Here is a 27,979-nt window from a genome sequence, read left to right on the forward strand (position 1 = left end):
AAATCTGAAACTAGAAATTAAGGAAACACTCCCATTTACCATTGCAACAAAAAGAATAAAATACCTAGGAATAAACTTACCTAAGGAGACAAAAGACCTGTATGCAGAAAACTATAAGACACTGCTGAAAGAAATTAAAGACGATACAAAGAGATGGAGAGATATACCATGTTCTTGGATTGGAAGAATCAACATGGCAAAAATGACTATACTAGCCAATGCAATCTACAGATTCAATGGAATCCCTATCAAACTAGCAGTGGTATTTTTCACAGAACTAGAACAAAAAATTTCACATTTGTATGGAGACACAAAAGACCCCACATAGCCAAAGCAATCATAAGAAAGAAAAATGGAGCTGGAGGAATCAGGCTCCTGGACCTCAGACTATACTACAAAGCTATAGTAATCAAGACAGTATGTAGTGGCACAAAAACAGAAATATCGATCAATGGAACACAAAAACAGAAATATCGATCAATGGAACAGGATAGAAAGCCCAGAGATGAACCCATGCACATATGGTCACCTTATCTTTGATAAAGGAGGCAAGAATACACAATGGAGAAAAGACAGCCTCTTCAGTAAGTGGTGCAGTGAAAACTGGACAGTCGCATGTAAAAGAATGAAATTAGAACACTCCCTAACACCATACAGAAAAATAAACTCAAAATGGATTAAAGACTTAAATGTAAAGCCAGACCCTATAAAACTCTCAGAGGAAAACATAGGTAGAACACTGTATGACATAAATCACAGCAAGATCCTTTTTGACCCACCTCCTAGAGAAATGGAAATAAAAACAAAAAGAAACAAATGAGACCTAATGAAACTTAAAACATTTTGCACAGCAAAGGTAACCATAAACAAGATGAAAAGACAGCTCTCAGAATGGGAGAAAATATCTGTAAATGAAGCAACTGACATAGGATTAATCTCCAAAATTTACAAGCAGCTCATGTATCTCAATATTAAAAAAACAAACAACCCAATCCAAAAATGGACAGAAGAACTAAAAAGACATTTCTCCAAAGAAGATATACAGACTGCCAACAAACACATGCAAGAATGCTCAATGTCACTAATCATTAGAGAAATGCAAATCAAAAGTACAGTGAGATATCATCTCACACCAGTCAGAATGGCCATCATCAAAAAATCTACAAACAATAAATGCTGGAGAGGGTGTGGAGAAAAGGGAATCCTCTTGCACTGTTGGTGGGAATGTAAATTGATACAGCCACTATGGAGAACAGTATGAAGGTTCCTTAAAAATCTAAACATAGAATTACCATACGACCCAGCAATCCCACTACTGGGCATATACCCTGAGAAAACCATAATTCAAAAAGAGTCATGTGCCACAGTGTTCACTGCTGCTCTATTTACAATAGCCAGAACATGGAAGCAACCTAAATGTCCATCAACAGATGAATGGATAAAGAAGATGTGGCACATATATATATAATGGAATATTACTCAGCCATAAAAAGAAACGAAATTGAGTTATTTGTAGTGAGGTGGATGGAGACCTAGAGTCTGTCATACAGAGTGAAGTAAGTCAGAAAGAGAAAAACAAATACCACATGCTAATAAATATACATGGAATCTAAAGAAAAAAAAAAATGGTTCTGAAGACCCAAGGGGCAGGACAGGAATAAAGACACAGATGTAGAGAATGGACTTGAGGTCACAGGGAAGGGGAAGGGTAAGTTGGGTCAAAGTGAGAGAGTGGCATGGACACATATACACTACCAAATGTAAAACAGATAGCTAATGGGAAGCAGCCACATAGCACAGGGAGATCAGCTCGGTGCTTTGTGACCATCTAGAGGGGTGGGAGAGAGACGCAACAGGGAGGAGATATGGGATATATGTATATGTATAGCTGATTCACTTTGTTATAAAGCAGAAATTAACACACCATTGTAAAGCAATTATAATCCAATAAAGATGTTAAAAAAATAAAATAGATCAGACGAGAAATATAAATCTGTCTATATAACTAATTATTATAGGTTTCTAAAGTTACTAAATAAATATGTATTCAAGGAATGAAGTTGTAAATACATAGTACTCTTGTGTACTAATTCTATTTTACGAACTATTTGCGAAGGCTACAGATTACAATGAGTATGATTCAACTTTGAATATGAACAACATAATCCCTTTTGGTTTTACAAGAGAATGAGTTTTCACTTATTAACAAAAATACTCAGCACCTGCTAGAGGATGGGATACTAAGACTTAGATCACTGGCCCTGTCTCACTGAGTTCACCATCTGATGTAGGAAGTAGACATTTATTCAACACATACTCTGTGTGTCAGGCACAGTTCTAGGTGCTAGGGATACAACAATAAGCCAAACAGAGAGAACTGCTTACTCTCAAGTAGTCTGCCCTTGCTGTGTGTGTGTGTGTGTGTGTGTGTGTGTGTGTGTGTGTGTGTTGAGGACAGGGAATGTGAGTATGTAAGTGTAGTACTACTACTGGAGAGAAAAATAAAGCCAGATTGGGAAATAGGAAGTAAAGTGTTAACAGGCACAAGATTTTAATTTTAATCATATATGTATCATGCAAGTTGATAAGGGCCATAAAAAAGCCACAAAGAACTATGTGCAGTTATGAAAGGGATTAGCTAACTCTCTCCTGAGGAATATGGAAAGGCTTTGTAGAGGAAGTGGTTGAATTCCAACTAGGAAATTTAAAAATAAATAGAGGAAAGTTCTTGTTTGTGTATCAAATAATATTTTTCCCACCATCTATATGATTTTAATACCCAATACAACAAAGAGAATAAATAACATCTAAAAATACTAAAATAGGTCAGAAGCTAAATGTAAATATTTCTATGAACTAATTATTATGGGTTTACAATGTTCAAAAATATTGCTGTCAATTAAAATATACATTATTCTACCAACTGAAATAGTATACATTTGATCCATAAAAGTAATTTCCCCTTATTTTGGAAACTATTGTCTTATTTTCGTAAGCTAAAGAATAACTAAAGAAACAGAATTATAGGGCTTCCCTTGTGGTGCAGTGGATAAGAATCCGCCTGCAAATGCAAGGGACACGGGTTCAAGCCCTGGTCTGGGAAGATCCCACACGCCGCGGAGCAACTAAGCCCATGCGCCACAACTACTGAGCCTGTACTCTAGAAGCCATGAGCCACAACTACTGAAGCCTGTGCACATAGTGCCTGTGCTCCACAACAAGAGAAGCCACTGCAATGGGAAGCCCGCCTACCACAACAAAGAGTAGCCCCCGCTCACCATAACTAGAGAAAGCCTCAGCACAGTGACGAAGACCCAACGCAGCCAAAAATAAAATAAATAAGCTTATTTAAAAAAAAAAGAAACAGAATTATAACTCTATTTTGCTTTGCACAACAAACTAATTTCCAGATGAGTCAAAGATTTAAATTTTTAAAAAGAATAAAGTTATTAAAGTATGGGAAGAAATTGATGTTAAAAACATAGAGGAAAACAAACTCTGAAATATCTGTCAGATAAATGACATCTTGTTTGATCCAGAAACCTACAGATACATACCCACACCCATGATGATTTATTAAACAATCATTTATTCAGCAGCAATCGTGTGCCAGGTACTGGGAATACAAAGAAAAATAAGACTGTCTGCCTTCTACCAGTTTTTGGTCTAACGGTAGAGGCAGACAGGTACATAAGCCTTTACCATTCAGAGTGATCATTTTTATGATGAAATTATACTCAGAATGCTATCAGAGGATCTAGGAGAGAAGTTTGTCCTGGTACAAGGAGGTAGAGCTATGAAATCATCAAAGGGGCAGTAGATACATCCATAATGGAATAGATTGGAACAGGCCAATGCTACCACTGAGAATAACCAGGAAAGCTAATTTTAAAAAATGTATACTTGAAATATGTTTGAAGGCATCAAACAACTTATAGAAAACCAGGATTTGAGAACCCAAGATCCCTGAGAGAAGGAAATCAGAGAACTGTGAACCAATATTCTCTAAACAACTTTTCCCCTCAGGGCAAATGCTGATTTTCTTGTGAAGAGAGACTGAAATCTGAGTATACATTGGTAAGAGGCAGAGAAAAGAGAACAACTTTTAGAAATATCATAATACTGTAAAGAAAAGAAAGGATTTCATATTGAAAAAGGTAGCCAGGATTCGAGGAGTCAAGATCCCAGCGAGACGGTGGTAGCATGGAAGTGAGACCACAGCTCATGGTTTTGCCTTTAAGACTTTTGCCTATTCTTAAGTTTCACAGAGAAAAAGGTAAAGAAGATAAGCAGAAAATCCCTAAAAACAGAGCAATGTTTACTGTCATCCTAGTTCTGGACTGAAAAGACAAGGAACTATAATGGAGGAAGGGCTTTTGTAAATAATCCAGGCTATCTCTTGGCACCTCTGGAAGGTTAGACCCTATGAGTCTAACCTGAGGAAGAAAAACAGATGCAGAAGGACACTTATTATTATTATTATGATAGGTTTTACCACTGATAATAGTTGGAGAGAAAAGTAGAGAGGATTAGTGAATTGGAAGACTGATCCTAGTAGAGAATATCTAGGTTGAAACATTGAGTTGAGTTGAGGGCATGACAAGTAGAGAAAAGAGAATTAGGGACATATACGAAACAGGAAAATGGCAATATCTTTGATGTATTGGTAAATGTTTAACAAGTTCTCCAGAAAAGTAAGGCATACTTTATCTTACAAATTTCACTGATATAAAAATGTGTAACAATTTGTAAAAAATAATATATACATTATTTTCTATTGTAAATTCCATTTGCGAAGTGACTCTCTCAGAATACTTGGCTTCCCATGAATATCACAATGAAATTCAAACCCCTCATCATGGCAAAACAAGTGTTAGAAATCACCTAGTACATTTACAACATGCATGTACAGACACCGTGTGTGTGTGTGTGTGTGTGTGTGTGTGTGTGTATGCCAGAGACTTGATATAATTTAACCCTCACAGCAGCTGAGATAGAGCTATTCTCATTTTGTAAAATGCCCCTGGATCTTGCCCTGTCTTCCTCTTCAGCTTTCTTTCTCATCATTTAGCAAGAGGCTGGACTCTAATCTCATATTAAGTAATTGAAAGTTCTCAGAACACATCACATTCTCCTCTGACACCATGTCTTATATGTTTCATGCTCTCTCTCTCTCTGCTTGGCATATCCTCTGTTCCTCCTTCACTGGCTAATTCTGATTTTTCCTTTAAGGTCTAGTTCAGCATCTTCTTGTTCTTTGAAGCCTTGCTCAAGTACCTCCAGATTGCCAGATGTCCTTCTTCAGTGTTTCCACAGTATGCTGTGCATATTGTAAGCACTGTCTCCTGGAATTGTTAGTCTCCAAAAATGGCCCCAAATGAATTGTGCATCCTATAATTTCCCCTTTGTGAAATACCCTCCCTGAATCTGGACTGGCCTGAGACTCACTTTGACCAGTAGAATGTAGAGAAAGTGACCCTGTGGAAGTTCAGGGCCTACCTCTTAAGGTCTGTCTGTTTCTATTTTTGTACTTTGTGAACCCCTAGACCATCAAGTAAGAAGTCTTACTATCTGTCGGAAGAACCATGTGAAAATACCGGGGAGAGAAGTATATGGAGTCCATAAAGAGAAGAAGAGGTCCTGACACATGGAGTAAAAGAGGCCCAGCTGTCCCAGTGACCCAGTGTCCCAGCTGAAGTGAGTATCGAGCCTTTCCCCTCCAAAGTATCAAGGATGTGAGTGAGCCACTTCTGACGGTCCAGGCCAATCAAGCTCTCAGACAGTCCTAGCCAACAGCAGGAAGAGCAGAAGCACTACCAGCTAAGCTATCAACCCACAGAATCATGAGATCATAAAATGGTATTGTTTAAACAAATATGCTTTGAGGTGGTATTTTTATGCAGAGATAGATAACCAGAATATTTTGTCCTCCAGTCTCTGAGCAGCTTGAGAGTAGAATCTGCACTATATTTATCCTTGTACTCACAATCACTGGAACAGTACTTTAGACAGAATGCTTTTCAATACATGCTTGCTAAGTTGAATTAATAAATTCAATTCTCTTCAATTTGAACATGCAAAATATTCCACACAACTCTGTTTTTTTGGGGTTTTTTGGGGGGTTTTTGTTTGTTTTTTGCGGTACGCGGGCCTCTCACTGTTGAGGCCTCTCCTGTTGGGGAGCACAGGTTCCGGACGCTCAGGCTCAGCGGCCATGGCTCACAAGCCCAGCTGCTCCATGGCATGTGGGATCTTCCCAGACCAGGGCACGAACCCGTGTCCCCTGCATCGGCAGGCGGATCCTCAACCACTGCGCCACTAGGAAAGCCCGAAATATTGTTAATAGTAGTAGATGTAATACGTATTCTTTATTTGTGAATTGTGACATACTATTCAATAGTATTATTAATTATGATATAAATCGATTGTTATATAAATTTCTGTAGTTTGTCTTTATGTATCATTGATTTCTCCAAATTTGAAAAAATTGATTCAAGTCTTACAAATGTTGCAAGCATATTTCAGATTGTCTACCCAAAGCATCTTATTATGGTCTTTCTAATGCATAAGATTTCCAACATCATGACTTTTATTCCCCATGGTGTTTTTAGCATATATGTAATTTATAAATGTCTTATTTTTATGCCAAAAATGTTTTGAATACACAATATTTACTTACGTACTAGATAGCACCATCTATGTAGATAGTTCTCTGATCTTATTAAACCAACTCAACAAAATAGGCAATTAACTTAAACAACAAGAGTTATTCAAATAGGGATATCACTGCATTCTTTAGAAGAGAAAGGAATACAATCTTATTAGAAGTTAGCACAGAAATCTAGCTTAATGCAGTTTTAAGATGTGTTAGAAGGGAAATCAAAAAATGAACACACACATAAAATTTAGTTTATTGTCTCAAATATGACCAATCATCTCAAAATTTCATTTGATTGTATATCCTTGACCTTTGTATTTATTAATTTTATTTGGAAGTTAAAACATTAAAGTAACTAAGAGTCAATAACAGTTTATTAATCCTCACATAAACTGCCTTCTACCACTCTTTCAGTTAAATTCATTCTCCCTACATGCTCAATGAAGTTACAATGATACAAAAATGCGTTCTAAAACCCAGAGATAAAAAAGTTGAATATTAGACATGCTAAAAGTTTCATCAAAAGAAATTAGTTTTTCTTTTTTAAAAAAATGCTAAAATGCACGACTTTTAACATCTGTAATGCTAACAAAGCTTTCAGCATGCAAATGAGTTCTCCCTCAAAAAAGTATTTTAGGGCTTCCCTGGTGGCACAGTGGTTGAGAGTCCGCCTGCCGATGCAGGGGACACGGGTTCGTGCCCCGGTCCGGGAGGATCCCATATGCTGCGGAGCGGCTGGGCCCGTGAGCCATGGCTGCTGGGCCTGTGCGTCCGGAGCCTGTGCTCCATAACGGGGGAGGCCACAGCAGTGAGAGGCCCGCGTACCACAAAAAAAAAAAAAAAAAAAATGTATTCTACAATGTATTGCTACAAAATTATATAATGAAATGCACTGAAATTATAATGATTGTTTGTTTTATATTTTAATTTGAAGGCTCATACACATCTTTATCTTCTCTCTAATATACTGCCATAACTATTTTAAAATTTTGAATAATCTGTTAGCTACATAATCTGATGATAGGCAAAAGAGGCTAAGGATTTCTGATAGGAGATTTTAAGAAGCACTAAGTAATTAATTTTTAGTAATTTTTAAGAACATTTGTTTACTTGATTTAATGGATGACATTGCTTGAATACTTGAGGAAATTTCCATGCAGAAATTTCCTTTTTTTTTTGCCACTAAATATCATATAGTTATAACACTTTCAGAGGTTGTAAATATCCATATAGATTTTCAAAGCACAACTCTTAGAAGTTTGACTTGGGAAACTTTAATCTCTAAAAAAGTACAGGCAGGGAGAACATTCAAGATGGCGGAGGACTAAGATGTTGAGATCACCTTCCTTCCTCCCCACAAATACATCAAAAATACATCTGCAGGTGGAACATCTCCTACAGAACAACTACTGAATGCTGGCAGAAGATTTCAGACTTCCCAAAAGGCAAGAAACTCCCAATGTACCTGGTTAGGGCAAAAGAAAAAAGAAAAACACAGAGACAAAAGAATAGGGATGGGACCTGCATCTCTGGGAGGGAGCTGTGAAGGAGGAAAAGTTTCCAGATATTAGGGAGACCCTTCATTGGTGGAGATGGGGGGGTGGGTTGGGGTGGGGGGAAGCTTCGGAGCCACGGAGGAGAGAGCAGCAACAGGGGTGCAGAGGACAAAGCAGAGAGATTCCCACAGAGAGGATCACTGCTGACCAGCACTCACCAGCCTGAGAGGATTGTCTGCTCACCCGCCGGGGTGGGTGGGGGCTGGGAGCTGAGGCTTGGGCTTCGGAGGCCACATCCCAGGAAGAGAACTGGGGATGGCTGCATGAACACAGCCTGAAAGGGGCTAGTGCACCACAGCTAGCCGGGAGGGAGTCTGGGAAAAAGTCTGGAACTGCCTGAGAGGCAAGGGATCGTTGTTTCAGGGTGCACAAGGAGAGGAGATTCAGAGCACCACCTAAACGAGCTCAAGGGATGGGTGCAAGCCACGGCTATTAGTGAAGACACCAAAGGCGGGCATGAGATGCTAAGGCTGCTGCTGCAGCCACGAAGAATCCTGTGTGCAAGCACAGGTCACTATCCACACCTTCCCTCCTGGGAGACTGTGCAGGCTGCCACTGCCAGGATCCCATGATCCAGGGACAACTTCCCTGGGAGAACACATGGCATGCCTCAGGCTGTTGCAATCTAACACCGGCCTCTGCCTCCGCAGGCTCGCCCTGCATTCTGTACCCCTCCCTCCCTCAGGCCTGAGTGAGCCAGAGCTCCCTAAACAGCCGCTCCGTTAACCCCATCCTGTCTGGGTGAAGAACAGATGCCAGAGGGCTACCTACATGCAGAGGCAGAGCCAAATGCAAAGCTGAACCATAGGAGCTGTGAGAACAAAGAAGAGAAAGGGAAACTTCTTCATGCAGCCTCAGGAAGAGTGGATTAAATCTCCACAATTAACTTGCTGTACCTGCATCTGTGGAATACCTGAATAGACAATGAATCATACCAAAATTGAGGCAGTGGACTATGGGAGCAATTGTAGACTTCGCATTTGCTGTATGTGACTGACTAGTTTCTGATTTGTATGTTTATCTTAGTTTAGGTTTTAGAGCTTGTTATCATTGGTAGATTTGTTTATTGGTTTGGTTGCTCTCTTCATAATTTTTTTAATTTTTTATTTCAATAACTTTATTTATTTATTTATTTATTTTCTTTCTTTCTTTTTCTTCCTCCATTTTCTTCTGAGCCATGTGGCTGACAGGGTCTTGGTGCTCCGGCCGGGTGTCAGGCCTAGCCTCTGAGGTGGGAGAGCCAATTTCAGGACACTGGACCATCAGAGACCTCCTGGCCCAAGTGTTATCAACTGGCAAGAATTCTCCCAGATATCTCCATCTCAATGCTAAGATCCACCTCCAATCAATGATGAGCAAACTCCAGTGCTGGATAACCTATACAAAACAACTAGCAAGAGAGGAACACAACTCCATCCATTAGCAGAGAGGCTGCCTAAAATCATACTAAGTACACAGACACAACAAAACACATCACCGGACGTGGTCCTCCCCACCAGAAAGACAAGATCCAGCCTCATCTACCAGAACACAGGCATTAGTCCTCTCCACCAGGAAGCCTACACAACCCACTGAACCAACTTTAGCCACTGGAGACAGACACCAAAAACAATAGGAACTACGAATCTGCAGCCTGCAGGAAGGAGACCCCAAACACAGTAAGATAAGCAAAATGAGAAGACAGAGAAATATGCAGCAGATGAAGGAGTAAGGTAAAAACCCACTAGGCTAAACGAATGAAGAGGAAATAGGCAGTCTACCTGAAAAAGCATTCAAGGTAATGATAGTAAATATGATCCAAAATCTTGAAAACCGAATGGAGAAAATACAAGAAACATTTAACAGGGACCTAGAAGAACTAAACAGCAAAAAAAAAAAAAAAAAAAAAAAGATGAACAACACAACAAATGAAATTAAAAATTCTCTAGAAGGAATCAGTAGCAGAATAACTGAGGCAGAAGAACAGATAAGTGACCTGGAAAATAAAATAGTGGAAATAACTACCACAGAGCAAAATAAAGAAAAAAAAATGAAAAGAATTGAGGACATTCTCAGAGACTCTGGGACAACGTTAAATGCGCCAACATTCAAATTATAGGGGTCTCAGAAGAAGAAGAGAAAAAGAAAGCAACTGAGAAAATATTTGAAGAGATTATAGTTGAAAACTTCCCTAATATGGGAAGGGAAATAGTCAATCAAATTCAGGAAGTTCAGAGAGTCCATATAGGAAAAATCCAAGGAGAAACATGCCAAGAAATATATTAATCAAATTATCAAAAAATAAATACAAAGAAAAAATATGAAAAGCAGCAAGGGAAATGCAACAATTAACATACAAGGGAATCCCCATAAGGTGAACAGCTGATCTTTCAGCAGAAACTGCAAGCCAGAAGGGAGTGGCAGGACATATTTAAAGTAATGAAAGGGAAAAACCTACAACCAAGATTGCTCTACCAAGCAAGGATCTCATTCACATTCAATGGAGAAATTAAAACCTTTACACACAAGCAAAAGCTAAGAGAATTCAGCACCACCAAACCAGCTTTACAACAAATGCAAAAGGAACTCCTCTAGGCAGGAAACACAAAAGAAGGAAGAGACCTACAATAACAAACCCAAAACAATTAAGAAACTAATAGGAACATACATATCAAAGATTACCTTAAATGTAAATAGATTAAATGCTCCAACCAAAAGACATAGACTGGCTAAATGGATACAAAAACAAGACCTGTATACATGCTGTCTCCAAGAGACCCACTTCAGACCTAGGGACACATACAGATGGAAAGTGAGGGGATGGAAAAAGATATTTTATGCATATGGAAATCAAAAGAAAGCTGGAATACCAATTCTCCTATCAGGTCAAGTAGACATTAAAATAAGGACTATTACAAGAGACAAAGAAGGACACTACATAATGATCAAGGGATAAATCCAAGAAGATATAACAATTGTAAATGTTTATGCACCCAACATAGGAACACCTCAGTACATAAGGCAAATGCTAACAGCCAGAAAATGGGATATTGATGGTAACACAATAATAGTAGGGGACTTTAACACCCCACTTTCACCAATGAACAGATTATCCAAAATGAAAATAAATAAGGAAACACAAGCTTTATATGACACATTAAAAAAGATGGACTTAATTGATATTTATAGGACATTCCATCCAAAAACAACAGAATACACTTTCTTCTCAACTACTCATGGAACATTCTCCAGGATAGATCATATCTTGGGTCACAAATCAAGTCTTGGTAAATTTAAGAAAACTGAAATCATATCAAGTATCTTTTCCAACCACAATGCTATGAGACTAGATATGAATTACAGGAAAAAAATGTAAAAAATACAGACACATGGAGGCTAAACAAGATGCTTCTAAGTAACTAAGAGATCACTGAAGGAATCAAAGAGGAAATCAAAAACTACCTAGAAAGCAATGACAGTGAAAACTTGATGTCCCAAAACCTATGGGAGGCAGCAAAAGCAGTTCTAAGAGGGAAGTTTACAGCAATACAATCCTACCTCAAGAAACAAGAAAAATCTCAAATCAACAACCTAAACTTAAACCTAATGCAACAGAAAAAGAAGAACAAAAAAACCCCAAAGTTAGCAGAAGGAAAGAAGTCATGAAGATCCGATCCGAAATAAATGAAAAGGAAATGATAGCAAAGATCAATAAAACTAAAAGCTGGTTCTTTGAGAAGATAAGTAAAATTGATAAACCATTAGCCAGACTCATCAAGAATAAAAGGGAGAAGACTCAAATCAACAGAATTAGAAATGAAAAAGGACAAGTAAAAACTGACACTGCAGAAATACAAAGGATCATGAGAGATTACTACAAGCAACCATATGCCACAAAAATGGACAATCTGGAAGAAATGGATGAATTCTTAGAAAGGCACAACCATCTGAGACTGAACCGGGAAGAAATAGAAAATATAAACAGACCAATCACAAGCAATGAAATTGAAACTAATTAAAAATCTTCAAACAAACAAAAGCCCAGGACCAGACGAATTCATAGGCGAATTCTACCAAACATTTAGAGAAGAGCTAACACCTTTCCTTCTCAAGCTCTTCCATAATTTAGCAGAGGGAGGAACACTCCCAAACTCTTTCTATGAGGCCACCATCACCCTGATACCAAAACCAGACAAAGATGTCACCAAAAAAGAAAACTACAGGCCAATATCACTGATGAACACAGATGCAAAAATCCTCAACAAAACGGTAGCAAACAGAATTCAACAACACATTAAGAGGATCATACACCCTGATCAAGTGGGGTTTATCCCAGGAACACAAGGATTCTTCAATATACGTAAATCAATCAGTGTGATAGACCACATTAACAAATTGAAGGTGAAAAAACATATGATAATCTGAATAGATGCAGAAAAAGCTTTTGACAAAATTCAACGTCAATTTATGATTAAAAACTCTCCAGAAAGTAGGCAAAGAGCGAACTTACCTGAACATAATAAAGTCCATATATGACAAACCCATAGCAAACACTGTTCTCAATGGTGAAAAATTGAAACCATTTCCACTAAGATCAGGAACAAGATAAGGTTGCCCACTCTCACACTATCATTCAACATAGTTTTGGAAGTTTTAGCCACAGCAATCAGAGAAGAAAAAGAAATAAAGGGAATCCAAATTGGAAAAGAAGTAGCGCTGTCACTCTTTGCAGGTGACATGATACTACATACAGAGAATCCTAAAGATGCTACCAGAAAACTACTAGAGCTAATCAATGAATTTGGTAAAGTAGCAGGATATAAAATTAATGCACAAAAATCTCTTGCATTCCTATACAGTAATGATGAAAAATCTAAAAAAGAAATTAAGGAAACACTCCAATTTACCACTGCAAAAACAGAATAAAATACCTAGGAAACAACCCACCTAAGTAGAGAAAAGACCTGTATGTGGAAAACTATAAGACACTGATGAAAGAAATTAAAGATTATACAAACAGATGGAGAGATATACCTTGTTCTTGGATTGGAAGACTAAACATTGTGAAAATGAGTATACTACCCAAAGCAATCGACAGATTCAATGCAATCCCTATCAGACTACAAATGGCATTTTTCACAGAACTAGAACAAAAAATTCACAATTTCTATGGTAACACAAAAGACCTTGAATAGCCAAAGCAATCTTGAGAAAGAAAAATGGAGCTGAAGGAATCAAGCTCTCTGACTTCAGACTATACTACAAAGCTACAGTAATCAAGACTGTATGGTACTCGCACAAGAACAGAAATATAGATGAATGGCACAGGATAGAAAGCTCAGAGATAAACCCATGCACATATGGTCACCTTATCTTTGATAAAGGAGGCAAGAATATACAATGGAGAAAAGACAACCTCTTCAATAGTGGCACTGGGAAAACTGGACAGCTACATGTAAAAGAATGAAATTAGAACACATCCTAACACCATACACAAAAATAAACTAAAAAAGGATTAAAGACCTAAATGTAAGGCCAGACACTATAAAACTCTTAGAGGAAAACATAGGTAAAACACTCTATGACATAAATCACAGCAAGATCCTTTTTGACCCACCTCCTAGAGAAATGGAAATAAAAACAAAAAGAAACAAATGAGACCTAGTGAAACTTCAAAGCTCTGCACAGATAACCATAAACAAGATGAAAAGAAAACCCTGACAATGGGAGAGAATATTTGCAAATGAAGTAACTGACAAAGGATTAACCATCAAAATGTACAAGCAGCTCATGCAGTTCAATCTTAAGAAAAACAAACAATCCAATCCAAAATTGGGCAGAAGACCTAAATAGACATTTCTGCAAAGAAGATATACAGATTGCCAACAAACATGAAAGGATGCTCAACATCACTAATCATTAAAGAAATGTAAATCAAAACTTCAATGAGGTATCACCTCACACCAGTCAAAATGGCCATCATCAAAAAATCTATAAATGATAAATGCTGGAGAGGGTGTGGAGAAAAGGGAACCCTCTTGCTCTGCTGGTGGGAATGTAAATTCATACAGCCACTATGGAGAACGGTATGGCGGTTCCTTAAAAAACTAAAAAGAGAACTATCATACGACCCAGCAATCCCACTACTGGGCATATACCCTGAAAAACCCATAATTCAAAAAGAGTCATGTACCAAAATTTTCATTGAAGCACTATTTACATTAGCCAGGACATGGAAGCAACCTATGTGTCCATCGACAGATGAATGGACAAAGAAGATGTGGCACATATATACAACGGCATACTACTCAGCCATAAAAAGAAGTGAAACTGAGTTATTTGTAATGAGGTGAATGGACCTAGAGTCTGTCATACAAAGTGAAGCAAGTCAGAAAGAGAAAATGAAATTCTGCATGTTAACACATATATATATGGAATAAAAAAAAAAGTTTCTGAAGTACCTAGGGGAAGGACGGGAATAAAGACACAGACGTAGAGAATGGACTTGAGGATACAGAGAGGGGGAAGTGTAAGCTGGGATGAAGTGAGAGAGTGTCATTGAGATACATACACTACTAAATATAAAATAGATAGCTAGTGGGAAGCAGCCACATAGCACAGGGTGATCAGCTCAGTGCTTTGTGACCACCTAGAGAAGTGGGATAGGGAAGGTGGGAGGGATATGCAAGAGGGAGGGGATATGGGTATATACGTATACGTATAGCTGATTCACTTTGTTATACAGCAGCAACTAACACAACAATGTAAAGCAATTATACTCTAATAAAGATGTTTTTAAAAAATCTAGAAAAATATCAAAATGTATTTAAACAGATGATTGAAATCATAAGCACTATACAGTTTTGTGTTATGATTTTTTTCTTAATATTGAATCAAAGTAATGGGGTTGTAATGTACAGCATGGTTATTATAGTTAACACTATATCGAATATCTGAAGAAAGAAAGTAGACCTTAAAAGTTCTCATCACAACAAAAAATATTTGTAATTAGGTGTGATAATGGATGCTAACTAGACTTCCTATGGTGATCATTTCATAATATATACAAATACCAAATTATTATGTTGAACTCCTGAAACTAATATAATGTTATATGTCAATTATATCTCAGTTTTTAAAAAAGTAAATTTAAAAAAAAATATTTTTTGGGGGGAAAAATAGGCAGACTCTTAGGATGAATTGATTTCAACTGTATATTTTAACAATAAAAATAACATTTTTGAACTCTACTTTGAGATATTTTCATGGAGATTCAAAGTAATGCCTGTGTAAATTTTTAAAATAATGGTTGTGAATAATTCATCTAAAAAAGAAGATACATTTGTGACAAACCTTTTTAGTTACTTCAAAATTAAAATATTTTTTCTAGATGAGTCTGTCTCGAGAATTATCAAAATATCTCTCAAGAGATTTTTATCTTTTTATTACATTAAAAGGCGAAGTTCTTTATTGCTATTCTTAAGCATGAGCAGTTACTCTTTCTCTTTTCAATTTCTGCTTTTCCCCCAATCATTTAAGAGTCTTTACACCTGATTAAAATATGGTTATAGGTATCACTATGAATTCAAATATCCTTGAATTTGCTATAAAGGGAAAAATTATTTTGGAACATTGTTTTAAAAGTATTAAATTATTTACATGGAATTTGAATGTTCAAACTTACATTGTAGGCCTTACAACATTTAAAAGCAGCATGCAGTTGCCAGTGAAGAGCTGATGTGTCAAATCAGTACTAAAATATTCCAAGGCTGTCTACTATGCAAAATATTTTAATTCCTTATATTTGAAAAGTGCTTTAACATTTACAAAGCAGTTTTTTTGAGGATGGAATACAAATATATGTTCCTTTTCTGAGGGTAACACTTAACCTTCATTCAAGAAAATTGTGTTTGCTTTTTCTATTCTAACTGTAACAATAATCCTCAAACTCTAGCACAATTAATATAAGATAATAATATGAAGGGGACAAGTGGGTCACTGTAAAGCAATGAAACCTCTTCATCTTTAGATTGTCACAGTATAAAGACTCAGGTTGGCAATATGAATCAACAGCCAAGTTAGAAAAAAACAGCTAGTAAATCATAGACTCATTTAAAAATACCTCTATGTGTCGAGCATTATTTTATGTATACAGCAGTAACAAAACAGGGAAGAAACCTCTTTTACCCCACTTATATTCCAATGGGGGAGGAAAGAAAATAAAACAAAATACTAAAGTAAGTTACATAGATAATTGAAGAAAATAGTGTTACATGGCAAAATATAGTGGAGGAGTTGTATAGGATTTTCAATTTGAATAAATTGGTTTTTAAGACCTCACTGGGAAGATATTTGAGCAAATCCTCAAAAGAGGCAATGGGGCAAGCAATGCAGATAAGAGACTCTCAGATAAAGTTAACAACAATCACAGAGAACCCCGAGGCCCTTGTATACCTGGCATGTTTGAGGTACAGCACAGAGGTCATTAGAGCTAGGACATACAAAAGAACTTAAAATTTACACTGAGAGATGGGGAAGCCTCTGAATAGTTTTGAGCAAGAGTGACATGGTCTGACTCAAGTTTCAAAAAGATCACCCAGGTTGAGAATATAATGTAGGATAGGAAAGGAGACAAGAATGGAAGCTGAGAGACTATGTCTGGGGTTACTTTAATAAGCCAGGCAAATGATGTTGATGGTTTGGACTAGGATGGTAGACTTAGAAGTGGAGATAACTGTTCAGATTTTGGATATGATCTAAAGATGAAAGGAAGAACCAGCAAAATTTCTGATTGACAGCATGCTGAGTATTATAGAAAGAAGGAAGCAATAGATGACGCTAAGTATTTTGGTCTGAGCAACTTGAAAGATGGAATTACCATTGAGGTGGAAAAGAGTGCAGGTGGAGTAGGTTTTATTTATTTGTTTGTTTATTATTTTGTGGAGAAAAGTTCCTTTTTGGATGTATTAAGATGTTTATTTTGAACTCAATTGGAAATGTCAAATAGCTATTGGGAATACAGGTCTGGGGTTCAGGGTAGAAGTCTGATTTGGAGATTTAACTATGAGTCATCAGTGCACTGATGATATGGAAAGACAAGTCTAGATGACATCACCATAGGAGTAATTGCACACAGAAAACAAAATATTTAAAAACTGAGCTACAAGGCACTGCAAATTTATGACATAGGAGGATGAACAAAAAATTAAGGAATGAACTGAGAATAATGCCAGTGAGACAGAAGGAAAAACAGGAGATGAGAAAAGAGCTACTACAGCTTCCATTCATGGTAGTGGACATGAATGTGGATGGACAGTAGAGGAGCAGACCTGCTACAGATGGAGAGACTTCACAGGGATGAGGAGAAATCAGCCAAGACAAGATGACAATTTGGTCTGGTAGAATGGTTGTATAAACTGAAAATAGCCCCAAATATAAAAAAATACCTTAATATGTCAATTCTCCTTCCTCCTCTCACCAAATTCAACCAAGAGCAGCAGTCAAGGGGAAACAATGCAAAGAGAAATTGCTTATTCCTAAGCATTCTTGCAGTAATTGTATTCCAAAACCCTTTGCAATTGGAACCCAATAGTAAACAAACATACTTGTGACTACAATACACTCTCCTCTCAAACCGAGTACTGACAAGATGAAAAACTCCTGGGAGGTTATGGGTTTGACAAATCAAAGATGAACTCAGTATATTTAAAACTATGGCTCAGCCATAAGAGGAATTTGGAATGGCTAGCCTCTTACCCTAACCACCAGACAATGGAAGAGACATTATTACTTGGGAAATAAAACAATAAAATGGTATACTTCAATCACTCCTTTATAACAATGTCCAGAATACAATAAAACTTTAAAAGATATATGACGGAAAATTTTACCCATAATAAAGGGAAAGCAAAGTAAATAGAAGATCCACAGATAAATCAGTTATTGAAATTAGCATGCCTGGACTTTAAAATAATCATTACTAATATGTTAAAAAAATTACAGCAGAAGATTGATAAAGTGATAGTGTATTTCAGTAGAAAATTGGACACTCTAAAAAAACATCAAATGTAAATTATGGAATTGGAGAATACAGTGTCTTTGGATGAGTGTAACATGCAATTTTACAACTGGAATATCAAAAGGAGAGAAGAGAAGAAATGGGACTAAATATTTTTTGGAAAATAAAAGTATAAAAATTGAAGAAACTGATGAAAAATCTCAGCCCACAGATCTAAGCTCAACAAAGCCTAATGAGAACACACACACACACACACACACACACACACACACACACACACACCCCTGGGCATATCACAGGCAAACTGCTGAAAACCAAATGTAAAAGAAAATCTTAAAAGAAGATAGAGACAAAATACACATAACTGAGAGAATGAACATTCAAATGGGCAATGGCCAGGCCAAATACAAAAAGAGAACTCTGACCCACATCTGCAGCAACCATCCCACGAAACCAACCTATTTTCTATTGTAACTAGACCAGGAAGTCAGCCTACTTTCAATAAGTCAGACTTGTAGGAAGTTAGACAACTATCTCTAGCAACCAGCCTAAGATGTCAAACAATAACCCTTGTAACAATTGCTTTTAAATGGCCAGGACTTGATTAATTACTGACAGCTTCCCATTTTAGTCCCCATGCCCAACTTAGGACCAACCAGAGAAAGCCCTATGCACCCCTAACTACTTGCATAGGACGTACCACTTTTAGTTAGCCCACCTCCAACTTCTACATGCCAATAGCTTCCGATCAGGGCATATCTGAAGCCTTTCCTTTATTTCATTATAAAGTTTTCCATCTCTTCTCTCTGCCTCTGAGTCTCTGTCAAACATGAGTGATGGTAGCTGACTCTTATTATAAAAAATCTGAATAAATAGCCACTGCTTATTCACATTTAGCTGGTCTTCATTTATTTCCACCTAATGTACAGAACAGGAGTGATTGCTGACAACACATAATAAACAATTCAACCCAGAACAACAATCTTTAAAGTACTGGAGGGAAAAATACTCATAATCTAGAATTCTACCATCAGTAAAACTGTCCTTGAAAAATGAATGCAAAATACAGATATATATATATAACAAATAACAGGTGAGAGAATTTGTCACTAGCAGCATCTACACAACAAAAATAATATAGTAAATACTTCAGTATGAAGATAAATAATTCCAGATGGAAACACAGCCTAAAATAAAACTAAAAGGAGTTATAAATATATAGGAAATACAAATGACTATTTTCAATATTTCTTACTTTCTATAAAAGGCTATTAAAAGCAAAAATAGTATTATGAACATGGAGCTTATAAATTATGAAGTGAAACATGAAAACAATAACACAAAGAAAGGGAACACCTGGAAATATATAATTTTAAAATTCTTACATTAAAAATAAAACAGTAAAGTATGAATTCGAGTTATGCTATAGTAAGGTAGATACATATTGAAATTTCTAGATAACCACACACAAAAACCAGTTAAAAATAGAACTAAAAATCCTCCAATTAAAAGATATTGTCAGGCTGGAGATATATACTTAGATCGATTGATCTGTCTATCTATCGAGAAAGGTAGTAGGGGACATTCAACAGTACGGTGTTATACAGAGCTATTTTAAATATAAAGAAAAAGAGAGGTAAAAAGTAAAATGAGAGAAAAACAAGTAGATAAAAATCAGTGAGGATTTAGATTTGAATGACATTATTAACTAAGATGATTTAATTGACATATATAGAATATCACAAAAACAACTACAGAATATTCTTATTTTCAGGTGCATGTGAACATTTCATCAAGTCAAATCATATTCTGAACTGTGGAATAAGTCTCAATAAATTCAAAAGTATGAACATCATACAAAAACACTTCTAAAAATCTAAAACAAACAAACAAACAAACCCTCCAAGATTTAGAAACTGAATACTCCCTTCTAATTAAAACATGAGTCAAATAAGAAATTGCGAGGAAATTTTTAAAATATTTTAACCTGAATTAATATGTATCAAAATGTACCAAAGTACACATGAAGAAGTTAAAGCTGAATTAAATAGAAACATATAGTTTTCAATGTTCACATTAACAAGAGTTTAAAATTAAGAAGCTAGAAAAAGAAAAACAAATGCAAACTAAGCATAATGAAGTAAATCATTAAAACTTAAAAGGGGTAATAATTTAAATGGAAAGCATACAAAATATAGAGAATAAGCAACACAGCTGATGTTGGTTCTTTGACAATATTAATAAAATTCATAATCCTTTGGAATAACTGTTAATGAAAATAATAAAAATACATGAATTACCAATATCAGAAATGAGAAGTACAACAACATGGATGTATCTAGAGGGTGGATCTTGCTAAGTGAAATAAATCATGCAGGGAAAGGCAAATACTGTAAGATCCTAGTTGTATGTGGAATCTAAAAAACAAAGGAAAGAAACAAATAAAACAAAGTGTTAAAAGACTCATAGATACAGAGAACAAATGTGTGTTTATCAGCTGGGGGTGGGGGAGTAGGGTGTTGGGTGAAACAGATGAAGGGAAATAAGAGCTGCAAAACTCCAGTTATAAAATAAACAAGCCATGGGACATAATATACAGCATAAGAAATATGGTCCATAATACTGTAGTAATTGTGTTTGAAACAAATAATTATTAGACTTGTCCCCGCAATCATTTGGTTACTTACACAAATGTCAAATCACTATGTAGTACACCTGAAACTAACATAATACTGTAAGTCAACTATATTTCAATTAAGAAAAACCACAGAACCCAACAGTATATTTTCTGTAAGAAATTTACTTTAAATAGAAAGACACATATAGATTGAAAGTAAATGGGTGGAGAAAATTACCATGCTAATAAGAATCAAAATTAAGCAGAGTAGCTATATTAATTTCAAGAAGTACAGACTTCAAGGCAAGGAAGTTTATCAGGGATAAAGAAGGGCACTATATAATGATAAAGAGGTCACTTCTCCAAGAAGACATAACAAGTCTTAAAATGTGTGTTCTTAACAAAAGAGTGTCCAATTATGTGAGGCAAAAAGTGGTAGAAATGCAAGGAGAAGTAGGTGAATACTCTATCACAGTTGAAGATTTCAATATCTCTCTCTCAGAAATGGACAGATCCAGTAGCCAGAAAATTGGTAAGGACATTGTTGAACTCAACACTGCTCAATTAATTATATATAACTGACATCTAGAGATTATTTCATCCAACAGTAGTGGAACATACATTCTTCTAAAGCTCACATGGAATATACACTAAGATAGATCACACCCTGGACCATAAAACACACCTTGAGACTTTTCAAAGAAGAGATGTTATACAATGGATGCTCTCAGACCACAATGGAATAAACTAGAAATCAATAGCAGAAAGATAACAGGAAGATACCTAAACATGTGGAGATTAAACAACATACTTCTAAATAACACATGGGTCAATGAAGATACCTCAAGAGAAATTTTAAAATAATCTGAACTAAACGAAAGTGAAAACACAGCTTATCCAAATTCGGGGGATGCAACGAAAACAGTGCTTAGAGTAAAATTTATAGCATTAAATGAATATATTGGGAAAGAACAATCTAAAAATCAATAATCTAAGTTTCCACCTTAGGAAACTAGAAAAAGAAGAGAAAATTAAATCCAAAGGAAGAAGAAGAAGAAAAAAGAACTACAACAGAAATCAATGAATTTGGAAATAAGAAATCAGTAAAAAATGAAACCAAAAGATGATTCATCATAAAGATTAATAAAATCAATAAGCCACTAACTAGGCTAAGGAAAAAAACCCAAAAAGGCATATTCTACTAATATCAGTAATGAAGATGGGACATTACTACAGGTCCCATGGATATTAAAAGGATAACAAAAGAATATTATGTACAACTTTATGCCCACAAATTTAATAACATATATAAATGGAGTAATTCCTTGATAGACACAAGCTACCAAACTCAAACAAGAAGGAGAAGACTAAATAGGCTTACATCGATTAATGAAATTAAACCAATAATTAATAACATTCTAAAACAGAAAGCACTAGGACCATATGGGTTTAATGGTGAATTCTACCAAACATTTAATGAAGAAATTATACCTAAGTGGTGTTGGGAAAACTGGACAGCTACATGATGCACAAGAATCAAACTGGACTACTCTTTCACACCATGGACAAAAGTAAATTCAAAATGGATTAAAGACTTAAATGTAAGACTTGAAACCATAAAACTTCTAGAAGAAAACATAGGCAGTAAGCTTTTTGGCATCGGTCTTAACAATATTTTTTGGATATGTCGCTTCAGGCAAGGGAAACAAAACCACAAATAAACAAATGGGCTAAATCAAACTAAAAAGATTTTGCACGGAAAAGGAAACTATCAGCAAAACAAAAAGGCCACCTACTGAATGGGAGAAGATACTTGCTGCAAACAATACATCTGAATAGGGATTAATATCCAAAATACACAAAGAAGTCAAACAACTGAATATGAAAAAAAGAAACAACCAGATTTAAAAATGGGCAGCAGATCTGAATAGACATTTTTTCCAGAGAAGACATACAGATGGGCAACAGGCACATGAAAAGATGCTCAGTATCACTAATCACCAGGGAAATGCAAATGAAAACCACAATGAGATGTCACCTTACTATCAATCAGAATTGTTATTATAAAAAACACAACAAGTACCAAGTGTTGGTGAGGATGAGGAGAAAAGGCAACCCTTGTGCACTGTTTTTGGGAATGTAAATTGGTGCAGACACTATGGAAAACGGTATGGTGATTCCTCAAAAAATTAAAAGTAGAACTACCATATGATCCAGCAATTCTACTGCTGCATATTTATCCAAAGAAAATGAAAACACTAATTCAAAAAGATGAAGTCACCCCTATATTCTTGGCAGCATTATTTCCAAGAACCAAGAAAGATATGGAAGTAACCTAAGTGCCTGCTGATAGATGAATGTATAAAGAAGATGTGGGGTGTGTGTGTGTGTGTGTGTATGAATAAAATCTTGCCATTTGTGACAACATGAATAGACCTAAAGGGTATTATGCTAAGTGAAATAAGTCAGACACAGAAAGACACATACTGTATGATTTCACTTACATGTGAAATCTTAAAAATAAAAGAACAAACAAAATAAAACAGAAACAGAGTTAAAGATACAAAGAGCAAATAGGTGGTTGCCAGAGGGGAGACAGGTGGTAGGAGGAAAGAAATAGGTGAAGGAGACTAAGAGACACAAACTTCCAGTTGCAAAAGAAACAAGTCACAGGTATGAAATGTATAGCGTGGGAAATATAGTCAATAACCATGTAATTTCTTTGTACACTGACATATCATAGCTAGATTTATTATGATGATCATTCTGAAATGTAAAGATATACCAAATCACTATGTTGTATAACAGTAACTAACATGGTGTTGTATTTCAATTTTACTTCAAAACAAAAAAAGATACAAACTCATAGAAAATATCAGATTTGTGGTTCCCAGAGGTAGGGCATGGGGGAAGGGGGAATTGAATGAAGGCAGTCATAAGGTACAAACTTCCAGTTATAAGATAAATAAGTACTAGCAAGTAATGTACAATATTATAAATATAATTAACACTGCCGTATGATATATATGAAAGTGGTAAAGAGGTTAAATCCTAAGAGCTCTAATCACAAGGAAATTATTTTTCAATTTCTTTAATTTTGTATCTATATGAGATGGACATTCACTAAACTTATTGTGATAATCATTTTATGATGTATGTAAGTCAGATCATTAGGTTGTACACCTTAAACTTATATAGTGTTGTATGTCGATCATATCTCAATAAAACTGTAGAAAAGAAAAGAAAATATATGAGTCTTTGGAAAAAAAAGAAACCAATTCTGTATAATCTTGTTCAGATGAGAGAAACAGTGATAATACTTCTTAATTCATTCTATGAGGTCAGCATAATCTTTATACCCAAACCATAAAAAGGCATTAAATGAAAAGAAAACTACTAATCAATCTCTCTCATGAACACAGATGCAATAAACTATCAGCAAATCAAATCCCCCCAAAAATATAAAAAGAATTGTACATCATGGCCAAGTAAAATTTATCCCTGTTATGCAAAGTTAGTTCTATATTCCAAAGTCAATGAATGTAGCCTATCACATCAACAGATTGAAAAAATTACATGACCATATCAACAAAAGCAGAGAAAGTTGACAAAATCTAAAACCTCTTCATGATAAAAACTCAGTAAACTAGGAATAGAGAGTTACTTTCTCAACTTGATAAAGTCTACCTACAAAAACCACACAGCTAGCATCATACTTAATGGTGCAAAATTCAAATCTTTCCCACAAGAGCAGATACAAGGCAAGGATGTCCCCTCTTACCTCTCCTTTCCAACATCATACTTAAAGTACTAGTTAATTCAATAAGGCAAGAAAAGGAGGTAAAATATATACATATTGGGAAGGAAGACATAAAACTCTCTTTGTTTACAGATGACATGTCTGTATATGTAGAAATTCTGAAGAAGTCACAAAAAAACTCCTAGAACTGAGTGATTATGCAAGGTTGTAGGATAGAAGATTAGTACACACAAGTCAATTGTTTTCCCATATACCAACAATGAATAAATGGAATTTGAAATTAAAAACACAATATCCAGCCCTCAAAATGAAATACTCAGGTATATGTTTAACAATATATGTACAATTTCCTTTTAAGAAAAACTACATAACTCTGATGAACAAAATCAAAGAAGAACTAAATGAATGGAGAGATACTCTATGTTCATGGATAGGAAGACTCAATATTGTTGTCAGCTTTCCAAAATTAATCTATATATTCTATTTAATCCCATTCAAAATTCCAGCAAGTTATTTTATGAAAATAGACAACCTGTTATAACATTTACATAGAACGGCAAAAGACTCAAAATAATCAATACAATCTTGAAGAAGAAGAATACAGTTGAAAAACTAACACTACCCAAGTGAAAGGTTTACTATAAGTCTACAGTTGTCAAGAACATGTGGTACTGGCCAAAGATTAGATGAATAGATCAACAAAAGAGAACAGAGAGCCCAAAAATAGATCCATGTAAACATAGTCAAGTGGCACTCCCTCTTGCGAGAGCACCAGAATTACAACTAACTGCTAAAGAATCATTGACAGGAAGATACTGGAACTTACCAAAAAGGATACCCCACATCCAAAGACAAAGGAGAAGCCACAATAAGATGGTAGGAGGGGCGCAATCACAGTAGAATCAAATCCCATAACCACTGGGTGGGTGACTCACAAACTGGAGAACAACTATATCACAGAAGTCCACCCACTGGAGTGAAGATTCTGAGGTCCACATCAGGATTCCCAACCTGGGGTCCAGTAACAGGAGAAGGAATTCCCAGAGAATCAGACTATGAAGGCTAGTGGGATTTCATTGCAGGACTCTGACAGGACAGGGGTAAAGAGACTCCACTCTTGGAGGGGACACACAAAGTAGTGTGCACATCAGGACCCAGGGGGAAGGAGCAGTGACCTGATAGGAGATTGAACCAGACTTACCTGCTAGTGCTGGAGGGTCTCCTGCAGAGGTGGGGGATGGCTGTGGCTCACCATGGGGAAAAGGACAATGGCAGCAGAAGTTCTGGGAAGTACTCCTTGGCATGAGCCCTCCTGGAGTCCAGCATTAGCCCCACCAAAGAGCCTGTAGCCTCCAGTCCTGGGTTGCCTCAGGCCAAACAAACAACAAGGAGGGAACTCAGCCCCACCAATCAGGAGACAAGTGGACTAAAGTTTTACTGACCTCTGCCAACCAGAGCAACACCCAGCTGTACCCACCACCAGTCCCTCCCATCAGGAAGCTTGCACAAACCTCTTAGATAGCCTCATCCACCAGAGGGCAGACAGCAGAAGCAAGAAGAACTACAATCCTGCAGCCTGTGGAATGAAAAGCACATTCACAGAAAGACAGACAAAATGAAAAGGCAGAGGGCTATGTAGCAGACGAAGGAACAAGATAAAGCACCAGAAAAACAATTAAATGCAGATAGGCAACCTTCCAGAAAAAGAAGTCAGAATAACGATACTGAAGATGATCCAGGACCTCAGAAAAAGAATGGAGGAAAACATCGAAAAGATGCAAGAAATGTTTACAAAAACCTAGAAGAATTAAAGAACAAACAAACAGAGATGAACATTACAATAACAGAAATGAAAAATACACTAGAAGGAATCAATAGCAGAATAACTGAAGCAGAAGAATGGATAAGTGACCTGGAAGACAGAATGGTGGAATTCACTGCCGAGGAACAGAATTTAAAAATAAAATAATGAAAAGAAATGAAGACAGCCTAAGTGACCTCTGAGACAACATTAAATGCACCAAGACTCTCATTACAGGGGTCCCAGAAGGAGAACAGAGAGAGAAAGTACCTGAGACAATATTTGAAGAGATTATAGTTGAAAACTTCCCTAACATGGGAAAGGAAATAGCCACCCAAGTCAAGGAAGCACAGAGCATTCCAGACAGGAAAAACCCAAGGAGAAACATGCTGAGACACATAGTAATCAAACTGACAAAGATTAAAAACAAAGAAAAATTATTAAAAGCAACAAGGGAAAAATGACAAATAACATACAAGGGAACTCCCATAACATTAACAGCTGATTTCTCAGCAGAAACTCCACAAGACAGAAGGGAGCAGCACGATATATTTAAAGTGATGAAAGGGAAGAACCTACAACCAAGATTACTCTACATGGCAAGGATCTCATTCAGAGTCCACAGACAAATCAAAAGTTTACAGACAAGCAAAATTTAAGAGAAATCAGCACCACCAAACCAGCTCTACAACAAATGTTAAAAGAACTTCTCTAAGTGGGAAACACAAGAGAAGAAAAGGACCTACAAAAACAAACCCAAAACAATTAATAAAATGGTAATAGGAACATACGTATTGATAATTACCTTAAACATGAATGGATTAAATGCTCCAACCAAAAGACACAGGTTCACTGAATGGATACAAAAACAAGACCCATATATATGTTGTCTACAAGAGACTCACTTCAGACCTAGGGACACATACAGACTGAAAGTGAGGGGATGGAAAAAGATATTCCATGAAAATGGAAATCAAAAGAAAGCTGGAGTAGCAATACTCATATCAGATAAATAGACTTTAAAATAAAGAACGTTACAAGAGACAAGGATGCACACTACATAATGATCAAGGGATCAATCAAAAAAGAAGATATAACAATTATAAACATATATGCACCCAACACAGGAGCACCTCAATACATAAGGCAACTGCTAACAGCTACAAAAGAGGAAATCAACAGTAACACTATAATAGTGGAGGACTTTAACACCTCACCCCAATGGACTGATCATTCAGACAGAAAATTAATAAGGAAACACAACCTTTGAATGACACAACAGACCATATAGATTTAACTGATATTGGTAGGGCATTCCATCTAAAAACAGCAGATTACACTTTCTTCTCAAGTGCACACAGAACATTCTCCAGGATAGATCACATCTTGGGTCACAAATCAAGCCTTGGTAAATTTGAGAAAATTGAAATCATATCAAGTATCTTTTCGGACCACAACACTATGAGACTAGAAATCAATTATGGGGGAAAAACCATAAAAAACACAAACACATGGAAGCTAAACAATACGCTACTAAATAACCAAGAGATCACTGAAGAAATCAAAGAGGAAATAAAAAAATACCTACAG

The 27,979-nt window shown here is 36.2% G+C and overlaps 1 protein-coding gene across 5 annotated transcripts in view; it reads right to left on the reverse strand.

Annotated features, from left to right (window-relative positions):
* The window catches only part of NOL4 (nucleolar protein 4), a gene marked incomplete at both ends in the record, with an annotated part of 375,288 nt that overhangs the window by 195,852 nt on the left and 151,457 nt on the right, over positions 1-27,979 (reverse strand). The window lies entirely within an intron of this gene.

This window comes from Hyperoodon ampullatus (genome assembly GCF_949752795.1).
Source record: "Hyperoodon ampullatus genome assembly, chromosome: 13".
NCBI classification, from domain to species: domain Eukaryota; kingdom Metazoa; phylum Chordata; class Mammalia; order Artiodactyla; family Ziphiidae; genus Hyperoodon; species Hyperoodon ampullatus.